A 15,883-nucleotide genomic window follows, 5' to 3' on the forward strand; every position below is an offset into this window, starting at 1 on the left:
AAGACCAGGTGTAGAAGGACCTGGCTACACTTGGAATCTCCAATTGGCTCCAAGCAGCAAAAAGGAACTGCCAATAAAGAAGAAGAAGGAGCTTGAAAAGTTTTGGTTGGATTTGGAGAATTTCTAACCATAAGGGTTCATACTCCAAAGGCATTATTCGTGCAAAGTTTGATATTAATTGCTTCTTGATTTGTACATTGAAAAGGAAAGAATCAGATGGAATATAGAACAGTGTTATATGGACAGCAGGGATGGCTGTATTCCGATATCGCACATTTTCACACTGTAACATAAAAATGTCAGAGGAATATTTCGTTCCAAAATTGATTGAAATCGGTAAGGCTGGTCTTAAGATATGTGTTTTCACCTAAAAGTGGGCGGTGCCATGCCCATCGTCCTATTTTGACTTTGGCTCCAGTAAATCCCTGTCATGCCATTTCGAGGGTAAAATTTAATTGCCCTGGCATATTTAGTTACTGGTATATCGCCCTTTAGTAGCTTTTAACAGTTCTGTTTAAGGGGAGTGAGCGCGGTCTCCATTCGATTTCATCCATTTTTACAATGTCGGTAAGAGTTCTTGTCATATTTGCGCTGGGTGAATTTGTTTCTTGTAGTTTAAGTGATTTAAGATGCCCTTTGCTTTTGCGATCCACTATGCCAAATTACAGGTCTATATCTTAATTTAGTGCTTAGTTATGGCACTTTATAAGTTTTCGGTGAATGTTGTTTTATGGGCGTGGCAGTGGTCCGATTACGCCCATCTCCGAACTCGTATTTTTTTTCAGGAAAAAATACCACGCCTTAATTTTACTCAAATTATAGTTTGAACGAACGGACGGACGGTGAGTCAGACAGTCACCCAGATTTCAACTTTTCTAGTCATCCTGATCATTTATGTATATATACATAACCCTATATCTATCTCGCTTAGTTTTAGGTGACACGTACGTGAACAGAACTATTATAATCTGTGGCAACATGTTGCAAGAATATAAAAATCTTGCGAATGAGTTCAACATTCATTATTGAAAGAAATCGTGAATATATTACAACCAAACTTGGTATCATCATGACTTATATTGAGGGCCATCAACTTGGGCTTCGGTTTATTGATATATTTTTGTTCACGTCAGAGAATATCATATTAGAGTCTTATTAAAATGAGAGCTATGTGATATAAACTCAACCGAAGAAGCTAAATTTAATATGTTTAGTTGATGTGACGTGATTTGAGGTTTAGACCAATTCCATTCATAATTAGCGGTAACCACATAATTTTCTAGGAAACTTGTCCTTGTATTTGGTGAGAAGGTCCGGAGATATGTGATTTTATCTAAAAGTTTTAATATCTCTTTATTAATCGCTCTTTAAGTAATTTTCAATCGAAGCGTTATGTGGGGAGTGGAAAGGCTTATAATTCGAATTTGCCCATTGATAACAGATTTTGCGGTGTGCAAATTTGGGTGATAAAGCTTGAACGGTTTGACGGATGTACATATACAATAATCCCATTAGGGGGCGGGACCATGTTACTTATAACTAACGTAACACACGTGTGTTCATACCCTAAGGTCTGAGTTTTTAATTGTAACTTAACGATTTTCTATTTTTTTCTTATTATCAGATTTTTTTGTTCATTAGGTAAGAATGCCAACCGTCTTAAAAGATATTAACGGTTGAAATTTGACTATTTTTGGAAAAATTCTTTTTTTCTTACTTCAGGCGTCGACAGAATTGAAAAAAAATATTTGTATTTTTATATGACTTTATTGCACCCATTTATAGTTTATTATACAAGTATATTATACTAAACAAATATATAAAACCGATATTATATTATCTTTGCTATAGCTAATAAGTACATAAATATATTGTATATATGTACATACATACTTATATATATGTACATATAGAAATATGACACTGCATTCAACTAAATATAAAGCAAGCAGCAGACGTTACCAAGTACATGAAACCGGTACAAACTCTATTTGAGGAGCAGACGATTGTCTGAAGTCAAGCCCAAGTGACTCATTGGATTAATTTAAAAATATTGTGGTAATCAAATAAATAACAACTTTGTGACAGCATCGAGTTGACGATGTAAAGATGTATGTATGTACATATGTGTGGACAATTTTTTGTGTGCCCTGTTCTCAATGTTTATATAGGGTATATTGAATTTGTCAGCTGTTTTGATTTTGTAGACAGAAAACTTTGACTTTTGTACAATTTGTATCCTGCAGCAATGTAGATGTGTAACCAAAAGATGCTGTTAACACGATCGGATCTTTTTCTTCATTTTTCAGGATAGGAAAATCCATCCATAGAGTGTGGTCTGTGTTCGTCGAGAGAGGACTTTACTTCTCAATTATCAACTCAGTCCAAAGTAGCACCTGTTGGCAGGACTTATTCTGCGTTGGATTTCGAGCCTGACGTTGTTGTTGGTGTTAATACTGGTTCCAAGATAGACGAAATTCTTTACGACTTCAAAGTTATGACTGTCAACAGTGACGCGAGAGCCAAGTGGCGAGTGCGACGACTGTTTGTTTGATGACAGGAGATATTTCGTCGTGCCCTTAATACCAGACCCATTTGCTTCGCTTTCTTATCCAGCCTGTAGAAAGTAGAACTAACGGTGCGTGTGTTGAGGCCAATGATTTCAGTATCATCGGCGTACGCCAGTAGTGATCTTGATGGAGCTGTTAGTATTGCTCAACGTTAGTTCACTCAACCATATTAGTTTGGCGGCATAAAGGCAGCTCCTTTCCGAGCTGTCAAAAGCAGCTTTGAAATCGACGAAGAGGTGGTGCGTATCGATTCTCTTTTCACGGGTCTTTTCCAAGATTTGGCGCATGGTGAATATCTAGTCAGTTGTTGATTTTCCAGGCCTAAAGCCACACTGACAAAGTTCAATCAGTTGATTGACGGCGCTTTAAGTTTTGACACAATACGCTCGATAGAACCTTATATGAGATGTTGAGGATGTTTATCACACTGTAATCTTCGGGATTGCTTTTGTCCGATCATATTCTACAAAGAAACTTTTTATCAGTTCTTCGCCGCCGTATTTGAATAGCTTTGCGGGCAATCCATCGGCCACGCCGCTTTGTTGTTATTCAGACGGGTAATTGTTATTCGAACTTCTTCATGGTCGGTCAATGGAACATCTGCTCCATTGTCATCGATTGGTGGATCGGGTTCGTCATCTACTGATGTTATGCTTTCACTGACATTCAGCAGGTTGGAGAAATGTTCTATCCATAACTTTAGTATGTTCTAGATCACCTCTGTGGGTTCAACAAGAGTATGCTCTGGTTTTGAAACCGTCTGTTATTCGCCGCATTTTTTCGTAGAATTTCCGAGCATTATTCTTGTCGGCCAGCTTTTCAAGCTCTTTTTACTCGTGCTTGGTTATGGCACTTTATAATTTTTCGGTTAATTCCGTTTTGTGGGCGTGGCAGTGGTCCAATTACGCCCATTTACAAACTCGTTTTTACTGTTTTGCTAGAAAATATACTTATATACAAAGTTCCGGCGGATGGACACACAGACAGTCACTCGGATTTCAACTCTTCTCATCATCATGATCATTTATATATATGTATGTACAATGTACATATATATAGTATTTATATAGATATGGGTTTAGCTAACTCGATTAGTTTTAGGTGATACATACAACCGTTAGGTGAACGAAACTATTGTACGCTGTAGCAGCATGTTGCAAGAGCATAAATACACATACATACATACATGCTATATCCATACATTCATTCGTCAACAGTCAACCTTCACTGTTGACCATTCGAATATTTGCCATTTTATTCCTCACATTTCCAAACAGTCGATCAGCTCACTTCGTTTGTTTTTTGTGCTCACTGTGGCAGCTCCACATGTGTGTCAACAACAAATGCTTTCACTAACAGCTGCTGCAATTTAGGCCTAGGCTTTACTGTCGATAGTTTAAAATACCTGCATACATATCTACATGTTTGCTGACATAATTTTTGCGAGATATCAATAACTTGTATGGACATTTTTACAGTTGCAACAAATGCTCATGTGTTTGTATATATATACAAGTACAAGGTGCGTTCCAAAGCAAGTACAAGGTGCATTCCAAAGTAAACAGGACTTAAAAAAAAACGACAGAACAAATGGTTTTTCTGGCAAAATCAAATTATTTTATTCAAAATAGTCGCCTTCTGCTTCAATACAGCTTTTTGCACGGTCCAAAAGCATGTCGAACGAGGGGTTTTAGCTCGTAGGCCGGTATGGCCGCCAGTATGTCGGTGCAAGCCTTTTGAATGGCCTCTACGTCTGCATAACGCTTTCCTTTCATGAGCAAATGCATTTTTCCGAAAAGGAAAAGGAAGAAGTCGCACGGAACCATATCAGGTGAATACGGGAGTGGTTAATGGTTAAATGTGATTTTTGGTCAAATAATCGTCCTTGGAATGTTGGATTCTGAGCTATTTTTGGTTGTCAGTCAATTTGTGCGGAACAAACCCTGGACACACCTTTCGTAAGCCCAAATGTTCGGCTAAAATGCGATAAATCGATGTTTTGGAGATGTTCAATTCCATTTCCATGAATTTCAATGATGATTTCGGCTGAGTTTTGCTGAATTCACGCACAGTATTGATGGAATTTCCGGTGATCACGGATTTTGATTGGCTCACATGTTGATTGTCATTTATGTCCTCACGACCACTTTGAAAACGTTGAAACCTCTCGTGCACTCTGCTACGGGATAAGCAATCATCGCCATAAACTTATTTCATCAATTGAAACGTTTCGGTAAAAGTTTTACCTATTTGAAAACAAAATTTAATGTTGGCTCTTTGTTCGAAGCTCATTTTCGCACCGATAACACAAACATACTGACACTTAAAACACAATAACTTCACTTCCAATCAATGAAATGTCATGAAATTCTCACTGGACAATCGATAAAGATAGCAGATTCAAACGCACCAGTCGACATAGATGCTAGATTCAAAAAGTCCTGTTTACTTTGGAACGCACCTTATATATATAATACATGTATGTGAAGTTGCTGCAGCTGCTGCAAGTACTTAATAAAAATCTAGATCGACCCCCGAGTGCGCAGCTGTCAACTTGATTAAGCCCAAAAATCCAAAACAACCAAAACAAACAGTTGAATAGAGTTGGAGCTGATAAATTATTTGAACTTATGGATTTTCCAAGATTATTGCAGTTATGCGTAAAAAATATTTGCATTACCATTTCAAAATGTCAAAACAAGTATTTGTAAGATCGAATTGTATAGATAGCTAATTTTAGTAAGTTAATTATATTAATTTTCAAAAGTTGTTTTGTGCACATATATACCACAAATTCATATAAGGATAGTCGTAAATAGAAAGGTACATATTTTTGAAAAGCTTGATAAATAGAAACAAGATTCATTAATTTGGCCGCCTTTGCAGACTTCGCAGTAACGCGGTCTCCAATACTTCGATGGTAACTTTAGTTATTCAATGAAAAGCTTTGAATATCGCATCGACTTTTCATAGCAGCCGACCAAGGAAAGTAGAGTTCTACTTCATTACTGGCGTAAACACCGCTTACGAGGTTATAACCGAGTTAACAACAGCGCGCCAGTCGTTTCTTCTTTTCGCAATTTGGCGCCAATTTGAGATACCAAATGCAGACAGGAGATATTTCGTCTTGCCCTCGTATCATCAGCGTATGCCAGTATCTGTACACTTTTATAAAATAATTTTCTCCAGCAGCAGATTGAAGAAGAGAGAGGAGAGGACCTTCCCGATTCTGACGGAGCTTTTGGTATTGTTTATGTCAGTTTACACAGCCGTATTAGTTTTGCGGGGATACCAAATTCAGACATAGCGGTGTGTCGATCCTCTTTTCGAGGGTCTTTTCCAAGATTTGACGAATGGTGAGTATTTGGTCAGTTGTTGATTTTTCAGGCCTAAAGCTACACTGATAAGATCCGATCAGTGCTGGTGGAATCATCGGTCCGAACCTCCATCGAAATGAAACTGGTGGCAGCGATACTGTCAATGGAGAGCAATATAGATTTATTTGAAAAAGTACTCGAAAATTAGATTCATACTTTAAATAATCAATGAAAAATACATTTCATATTTCAGCAGCCTTTAATCCTCTCTTTTTTTTTTGCTCTGTTAAACGGAATGGAAGAATTTTTTTTATAGCTTGCGGACTAGTGGTACTCTAGAGTATAACTTAAAAAGTAAAAAGTTAGAAATGATTATCTCTTGTTTGTCTGACAGTAACAATCGGTTTTCTCTTGGAGACTTGTAATTACCGTTAGGCTCTGTAGGCCTATGCAATACATATTTTCACATATGCAATTATACACAATTTTTTGGTACATCATGAATCGTTTTTTACGGCAAATCTTTGAAGAAAGATGAAAATGCTTTAATTTTAGAAGAAATTCCAATAGATAATGAATCAGGCACGGATATAGAGTCTGATGATGAAGAAGACCAAGTTATAATTTCAGAAGGCAATGAAGATCAGTTTTTGAGCGGCATGCAAAATAAAGTCGTGGCTGAAGAAGCAGCAGAGCCGGAAAATCCTGAAAGTTGTGAAAACAACCGAGATCTCACATTTGGATTCATTAGTGTACCGTAATAGATTCGATTCAATACTAACATTTGTACACAATACGCCCTACGATTGACGCTCTGAACAAACGCTTTCAGCAGGTCTATCAAAGAACAAATGAATTATCAGTTGACGAATCTATCTATGATTCTTTTGAAGAGCAGAAACTCCATCAAACAATATTGCCCCATGAAACCAATTTAGCGTGGTTATAAATTGTGGTGTTTGTCGGATCAATACGGTTATATTAAAAAGTTCCAAATATATCAAGGAAAAAATTAAACTGTTTTTCAAAGTACAAAGGATTTGGTCTCGAGGAGAGAGTGGCAATCGAAAAGGTCTTCCCTCAAACTATATTTGTTGAAAGCCGAGGAAGATGTGAGAAGTGCAGCATAAAAATTATTCAGTCCAAACTGCATTCGAAATGCAAACATTACGGTGTAATTATACGCTGCAATGAAAAAAGATCTGTTTTGCCAAATATTATGGCATTAATAAATAAAACATTTTAAGCTCCTCAAACTCGACGGGACTTCTAAGTACTATGTACTTTTTGTACACTGCGGTATCCTTGAAACTTATAATTTTTTTTATTAAAATTCGTATATGAATGATAATATTGAAAAATAAAAGTTTTTCTGAGCTTGGTCAACTAAAGGTTAAAGTCAATTTTCATTATTCAAAAATCTAAAATGTAAGCAAAGCGAATAATATAACTCTAAGCTAATAAAAGATGTAGAAATATATTAGTTAATGCTATTCTCGCACTTTATTTTATCTTCTTTATGGTTTATGAGTATGATTTCGAAACTGTCTGTCAATCTAGCGAATAGCATATCAAAAATGAGCCGAGATGAAAACACATTCACTGAAGGCTTTGAAGGCTATCACAGGAACCAACTTTGAAGATGATAATGAAGATTTGTATTAAATACGTGAAGATATATTTTTTTATTTGACCAGATGATATATGTAAATGTACCCATAACTATTAACACTCATAATACGTTAGAACCTGATATGTTTAGATTCACACATTTACTATTCTTTCATGTTTCATTAATGCCTTGCTCAGTCATTCACTATGCACCTAGTCTAAGGCTTAAAATATAAGATTATTATTACGATTAAAAGATTATTTCGAGTATAACATCTTGTTTAAAAGCTCAATTAAACTTTCGTTGAAATTTTAAACACAAGGCTAACTTTGTGTTCCGTTATTATTTTTTGGCAAATTATTTAATTATTTAAGTCTAAGCTTATTTTTATCGGTGCTATGTCGCAAGCGGAGGCTCAATTCACTACTAATTTCGTGGCATTATATAACAACAACACAAAGCTAACAACAAATTTACAAAAATTATAGTTTTAAACAATAACAAAACTAATCGCAATTTTGTTAGTTTGCGCGTCTCAGCAATTCCTCTTTTCTTTTGTTTGGACGGTAGATAAGCGAATCGAATTTGCTTCTCGCTTTTGTTTTCATTTCAGTGTTTCACTATAGCAAACAATATTTACATATACGTATACCCTGAACAGTGTTATGTGAAGTTTGCCACAATGTGTGTAAACGGGTAATAGGAAACGTCAGAGACCCTTCAAAGTATACATACCATTTACCCGGAAATTGTAATTTAACTTAAACGAAATTTCAAAAAAATGCATTTTTCTAAATTAGTAGGACTGTCCTTAATTCGTACGCCAAATAAGAGTATGATCTGTCAACCAGCTTGCTTACAGCAGCTGCAAAAGTCGGTACTCCTCAGTAGTGCGTTGCGATTTTTACAATGGATAAAATAGTCAAAGAAAAATTTGTCTAAAATTTTGTATTTTTAACCAAATTTCGTGGCGGAATCGTTGCGAGTTTTGGAAAAGGCTTACGGTGATTCAGTTTTATCAAAACCACAAACGTACGTGTGGTACAAAGCTTTCAAAGATGGTCGAGAGATCGTTGAAGATAAAGACATGCCTCGATCCGGACGACGTTCAACCCCTTCAATTGATAAAAATATTAAAAAGGTGAAAGATATGGTGTTTGAAAATCATCAGTCAATTGTTAGAGAGAGGGCGAGAGAGCTCGACATCTCTCGCAAGTTCGTTGGAATGGTTATAGTGGCTATTTTGATGGATAGTTTGAATTTTTTTCAAAGAGAGTACCGTAAACAGGTCTCTAAGGACATACTTGATCGTGCGAATTCCGATCCCACATTCATAAAGATCATTATATGAGGTATGGATTTATGAGTTTGACACGCAAACAAGTCAACAATCATCGCAATGGAGGAAAAAAACGAGCCGAAACCAATAACCCACGCCAAAGCCGCTCAAAAATCAGAGTGATGCTCCCTGTTTTTTTCGATATTCGTGGTTTGGTGCATCAATGAAGTCGTTCCGGAGGAACGATCGATAAGGAGTTCTATTTGGTCGCATTGAGGCGTTTGCGTGAGAACATTCGTCGAAAACGGCCGGAATTGTGGAAGAACAAGAAGAATTCATAGATTTTGTTCGATGATAATACACCATCGCATCGAACCATGATTGTAAACGAATTTAAAGCCAAAAACGCAATAAACAACCACTGTGTTCAGCAGATTTTGCGACGTGTGATTTTTTTTGTGCCTTAAACTGAAATTGCCGCTCCGTGAAACCCGATGAAGGAACTGAAGGCCATCCAACAGAAAAGAAATAACGACTAGCGCGCTGTTGTCAGCTCTGCTATAACCGTGCAAGTGGTGACAAAATATTGCAACAGTCACAAAGTTTACTCAGAGAAAACTGGTACTTTATTCTAATTCTCAAACCCTTCTGAAGTGATAGGCCCCAAAGCAATTCCTGAAAAGATTGCCAATTAAATTTCGAAAAAAGCTGACAAACGGATCAGGTTGAGATGGAATGCCTTAAATACTTGAAAGATCACAAAGATCATGCGCAAGAGCTTAGGAAAACTCGCATGCTTTTTGCGGTCTCGAAAAACAGTCTGCTGGACGACTGTTGGCCTCTTGACAGATCACAACCTACTGGCAGAAAGTCCATCCAAGCTGGCGTAAGGGAGAAAACCTTCTATGCCTGCGTTTAGCACTATCTAGAACTCGCCTAAAGTAGTATATAGGAGCTTTGCAGCTCAAGCGCCTCGTCGAACTATTAAACTTAGATGTCAAGTGGCTCTTAGAGATCGCAAAAGCGTTGATGTCCTGTATGACGAATAATTCTCCTCAAACTGAGCTTCCAGCTGGTAATAGTAAGGACCACTATGCTACGTATGTATGCTGTGACAGCCGGTCAGTTTAACATAACCTAAGCTTTATTAGCTTCACTATATGTTTGTTTCGATACCAATAAGCTACTTGTCTGACCTACAACCTAAAATTCGTTTGACGAAGACGTATCTTTAATTTCTTAATTATGCTCAAAAAGGGTCATACGGCTGGTTTATACGTACTCCTCTATACAATTGCGACCAGGTATTCAGTAAAACATCGATTTAATTACGAACTTTGTTCTCCGTTGCTATTTTCGAAGGAATAATAAAAAACATATTTTACAAAATACGTACTTTAATCCAATTTATTCTGAATTAAGTAAGTGAATTGTTGATTTGAAACCACAAAGGCGTGCATTTGAATATGTCGACAATTAGTGAATCATTGTGTATTCTTCATAACCTCCAAATATAATTCTTACAAATGGCAATAATAACTGGCTTCGCGGAAAAATGGGTAAGGCTGTTCGACAGCAAACAAAGAAGCGTTAATTATTGTATTCTTGTATGTACTGTGAGCTCCGCTTGATGGACGCTCATTAAACGAGCTTTGCATATGAAACCGATATTATAGCAAAGATTATATTAATCCTTAAACTTTTTCGATTCCATTATGACATAAATAAATAAATAAAGTAGCTAAGTGCTAAAATAAGGGGGTTTTTTAGTCTACAAATAAAAAATATTTTTTTTTTTATAATTTATCTGTTCAAGAATACTAACTGTGGGTAAAAAATAGTAAGACTTTTTAATTTAAATTTCGCGCGAAAATCCATTCGCCAAAATATTTTTTTTTCTAGATTGGTGTGACCGTCAGTCACATGTGTGCCAAATGTCACATTAAAACAAGAAAAAACCTTAACTTCGGTTGCTGAAGCTAATATACCCTTCACAGGTGCATTTCTTTTAGTAACTATGTGTTCAGTTTGTGTGGAAGCTATATGCTATAGTAATCCGATCTGAACAATTTTTTTGAAGATTACATTATTTCTATAAACAATAACTCACACCAAATTTCGTTAAGATATATCGTCAAATGTGAAAATTTTCCATACAAAAACTTGATTCCGATCATTCAGTTTGTATGGCAGCTATATGCTATAGTTAACCGATCTGAACAATTTCTTCGGAGATTACATTGTTGCCTTAGAAAATAACATATACCAAATTTCGTGAATATATCTTGTCAAATGTGAAAATTTTCCATACAAGAACTTGATTCCGATCATTCAGTTTCTATGGCAGCTATATGTTATAGTAGTCCAATATCGGCCGTTCCGACAAAAGAGCAGCTTCTTGAAGAGAAAATGACGTCTGCAAAATTTCAAAACGATATCCTAAAAACTGAGGGACTAGTTCGTATATATATACAGACAGACAGACGGACAGACAGACGGACATGGCTAAATCGACTCAGCTCAACATACTGATCATTTATATATGTATCTACTTTATAGGGTCTCCGATGCTTCCTTCTTGGTGTTACAAACTTCGTGACAAACTTAACATACGCTATTCAGGGTATAATAATCATTAACATCAAGTGCCGAAATATTCAGAATGTTGGAAAAGGCCTTCGGTGATAACTGTTTGTCGCTAGCAAGTGTTTCGATTGGTAGAATTTATTCAAAGAAGATCGTAAACGCGTTGACGACGAATCACGGCTAGGGCGGCCATCAACATCAACCCATGATCAACATGTCAATAAAATAAAGGAAATGATTCTTGAGATATCAGATATCTTACTGGCATCGTTGGAATATCAGAAAAAATCAGTGAAAACCATTTTGAAAGATCATTTGGGCCTGAGAAAAGTGAAAGCACAATTGGTTCCAAAATCAGTCGATTTTTTCGAAAAACAGCGTCGCATTAACGTCTGTGAAACAATGTTTTCCGATGTTAAATTAAACGTATTATTACGGCGATGACTCTTGGATCTATGCATGCGACCCAGAAACAGACGATCAAATGGCCGAAGATGGTGACAAAGGTGAGCCGAAGCCGAAAAAAACACGCCAAAAGGTCAAAAATCAAGGTTATGTTGACAGCTTCTTCGATTATCGAAGTGTGGTGCACTCTGAATTCCTTCCGACCGACCAAACTGTCAACAAGAAATCCTGTTTGAGTGTACGCGTCGTTTGCTTGAAGCTATTCGTAAAAAGAGTCCGAAATTATGGGCCGACAACTTTTGTCGTCACATGCTACATTAATTCTTTGTGAGTATTTCGCCAAACTTTCAACCAGTATCGTTCCGCTATCTCCGTATTTGGCTGATTGGGCTCCGCGTGACTTCTAGTTATTCTCGCAAACTCAAAAAACCGCTCCGGGGAACCGTTTTGAGTCAATTGAAGACATCAAACGTGATTCGCTATGCGTATTACATATAGGCTATTCCGGAAATTGACTTTAACAACTGTTTCCAGGATTGGGAAAACCGTTGGCACAAGTGTACTGTGACCAAGGGAGATTACTTTGAGAGATACGACATAGCTTTTGAAGAATAAATGAAGAATTTTAAAATTATGAACAAAGTCTTACTATTTTTTGCTCATAGTAGTATTGGTGAGATCCTACCCGAGTCTGACCTCCTTACTTGATTTCTCAATATTTTTATACTCTCGCCACAATGTTGCTAAGGAGAATTATTTTTGGGTTGTTTGTAAGTCCTAAAACTAAATACCAGTGATCAGGGTGACGAGTAGGGCGTGGCCTGTCTGTCCGCCTCCTACTAAGTTTTTTGTACATATCCACAAAATGGAAAGCCATAAATAAAGATATTAAAGTGAAATTGGGCACAAAGGATCGCATTAGGGAGGGGCATATTTGGAAGTCTGCAGAGTTTTTGTACGTTTTCTTCAGGCATTTTCCATATACAGTTCAAAAATGGAAGAAATCGGATAATAACCACGCCCACCTCCCATACAAAGGTTATGTTGAAAATCACTAAAACGCGCGTTAACGGACTAACAAAAAACGTCAGAAACACTAAATTTTACGGAAGAAATTGCAGAAGGAAGCTGCACCCAGGCTTTTTTAAAAATTGAAAATGGGCGTGGCCTCGCCCACTTATGGACCAAAAACCATATCTCAGGAACTACTAGACCGATTTCAATGAAATTCGGTATATAATATTTTCTTAACACCCTGATGATATGTACGAAATATGGGTGAAATCGGTTCACAACCACGCCTTCTTCCAATATAACGCTTTTTTGAATTCCATCTGATGCCTTCTCTGTATAATATATGTATAGTACATTAGGAACCAATGATGATAGCGGAATAAAACTTTACAAAAATACGGTATTTGAAAAATATGTAAATGACGTATAATGAAATCTCGATTATCACTTTATCATGCGAGAGTATAAAATGTTCGGTGACACCCGAACTTAGCCTTCCTTACTTGTTTTCAAAATTGTTTTCTTCAACCTGTTTTGGCGCGTTAGCGAATATTTCTCGACAACACTGTATATGAGTTCATCTCACTCAGCTCTGTGCTGCATGCCGGCAGATTGCCACCGGGAATGTGGCGTGTGTGTTGACACTATTCATAACTTGGACAACGTTATCTGTTTGTTATTGCAAATGCTATTGTAATACAAACAAACATGCACACAACAACAAACACCACACAGAGAGAAAACAGAATTCATTAGCTATATTTAAGCGGCATAGGTGTACTGGCACGATTATAACCTGTGTGCGTGTGTGTGTGAGCGTGTGTGTTTGAGCGCGCACGTTTGTGCAAATTAGCCGCGTTTGTGTTACATACATACATACAAGCATTAAGCATATACATATACACACAAAAATTGTACTTACAAACATACATACCAACATATAAACTTGCATCCATGCATACATTCATTCACACAGTTATGTATGTATGTGTATTTGCATATAATTCGGAAAAGTGTAAGTTGTTTTCATTCAAATTTATTTGTTTGTATGTATGCACATTTTGCTGCCCAGCGCAAGTGTCCCCAACAGCGACAACATTCCCGGCGAGTAGCAGCCACCGACGCCGTCGTCGCAGCGGCGTCAGCAGCACAGCTGTTGTAGCAGCGCTTTTGGTTTGGTTTCGTTTGCTTTCGTTACGCTTCTGACGCTTGACGCTTGGCATTTTCGCTCGTAAATATGCTGGTTGGCCGGCGAATGCGCACAGAATTCGCAACGCTACGGTCGGTGACGGACTCGCATCGATCGAATGTGATCTCGCGAAAGCAACGATATCGGTATCAGCAATCCATCAATGCCTTCGGAATCTCACGTACCACAAGTACATATAAGTATGTATATAATACATGAAAACATTTGTGATCGATACGTAAAACAGTTAGTCGCTGCAACTAGTGACGTTCGCTGATTTTCAGTTTCGATTTCAGTTTTCCAGCGGCAGTTCGGCGCGAAAAAAAATCGAGACACCACTTGTGTGTTGTGTGTTGATTGCAAAAAGAAGAAAATTAAAAAAGCAAAACAAAAAATTTAAAAAGCAAAAAAAAGTTGTGAAAAAAACTATAAAACAAATTGTTAAAAAAAAGTTCGAAAAAAATCTAAAAAAATATCAAACAAAATTTAGCCTAAAAAAATTAAAAAATTATGAAAACAAGTACAAAACATAAATCGAAAACTAAAACTAAACTATCGACAAAAAATTAAAAAAAAGGTAAATAAATTATAAAAAATTAAATAATAATAATAATAATAAAAACAAAATTATTTTTAGAAAAAACATTAATTAATTAAAACAAAAAATCAAAATAAAAATAATAAAAAAAAAACAAAATAAAGCCATAATAATAAAAACAAAAATAACTCAAGTGCGCGTGTGTGACATAAATATAGCAACGCATTAAACCAATTCCAATATCTAATGAGTATTTTGTTATTTTTGTTAATTTATTTAACTAATAGCCAAAAGTTAAACGCTTAGCAAGCGCCACTTAATCGCCTGTGAGTTGATTAAACTTTTTTGAGAGGTTATAGTTTTATGGCGACAATTCTAGCGCTTGATTGGCGTCAGCTAAGCACACTAATGGGCTGATAACAGTAAATTATAACAAGCCCTAACAAACTAATAATTTGTTGCCTCCAACAATAACAAAAACCAATAAGTAACAACAACAACAAGTGTAGTGTTATGTAAACACAGAGCGTATGTATAATTTAAGAGTGCAAGTGCAAAGCAATCGAAGGCCACACGTATCAATAAGCATGCTAAATTTAGCGCTAGTAAGCCTCCAAAGGTGCAGCGGAGATTCGAAACAGTCATATTAGGCGTGTGTTTTCGTAAGCGGGTGACAAAAAAATGCTCAACTCGGTTATAAAGTAGCTCCAAAGGTTGCTAAGAACACTCGTGGCATCGCGGCTTTGCTTGTTGTTGGAAAGATTTAGACAAATATATATATTTATTTGAGATAATTGAGTTAAAGTTGTTTGAAAATTAAATATTGGATCGTTAATGATCCATTTCCAGGTTCCTTAATTGTTTAAAGTAAAAACACCGAAACTTCCAATTTAATGGGTAATGTTTATTACCATTCGAAAGAACACTCTTTGACATTTTGTTTTTGAAGATTATCTCTTTCAAATGTTGACAGCGGCTACGTCTCAGATGATCCATCCGTTGTCCAATTTTCGATGACTCGTTCGAGTACTTCGACTGGTAACTGGCGAATGACACGCGCGATGTTTGACTCCAAGGCCAGAATCGAAGCGGGATTGTCTGCATAGACTTTAGACTTTAAATATCACCACAGGAAAAAGACTAACTATCATACGATCTTGGTGGCTAATCGACCGACTCAAAACGTGAAACTATCTGCTCAGCAAAATGTTCTCTAAATAAATCCATTGACTGATGTGATGTGTGGGAAGTGATGCTTGTTGAAACCAAATGTCGCCAAGATCACGAGCATCAATTCAGGCATCAAATAGTCAGTTATCATGGCGCGATAACGGTCGCCATTGACAGTTACGTTCTCACCGGCATTATTTTTG

The sequence above is a fragment of the Bactrocera neohumeralis genome, chromosome 2, assembly GCF_024586455.1.
Source record: "Bactrocera neohumeralis isolate Rockhampton chromosome 2, APGP_CSIRO_Bneo_wtdbg2-racon-allhic-juicebox.fasta_v2, whole genome shotgun sequence".
Lineage (NCBI taxonomy): Eukaryota > Metazoa > Arthropoda > Insecta > Diptera > Tephritidae > Bactrocera > Bactrocera neohumeralis.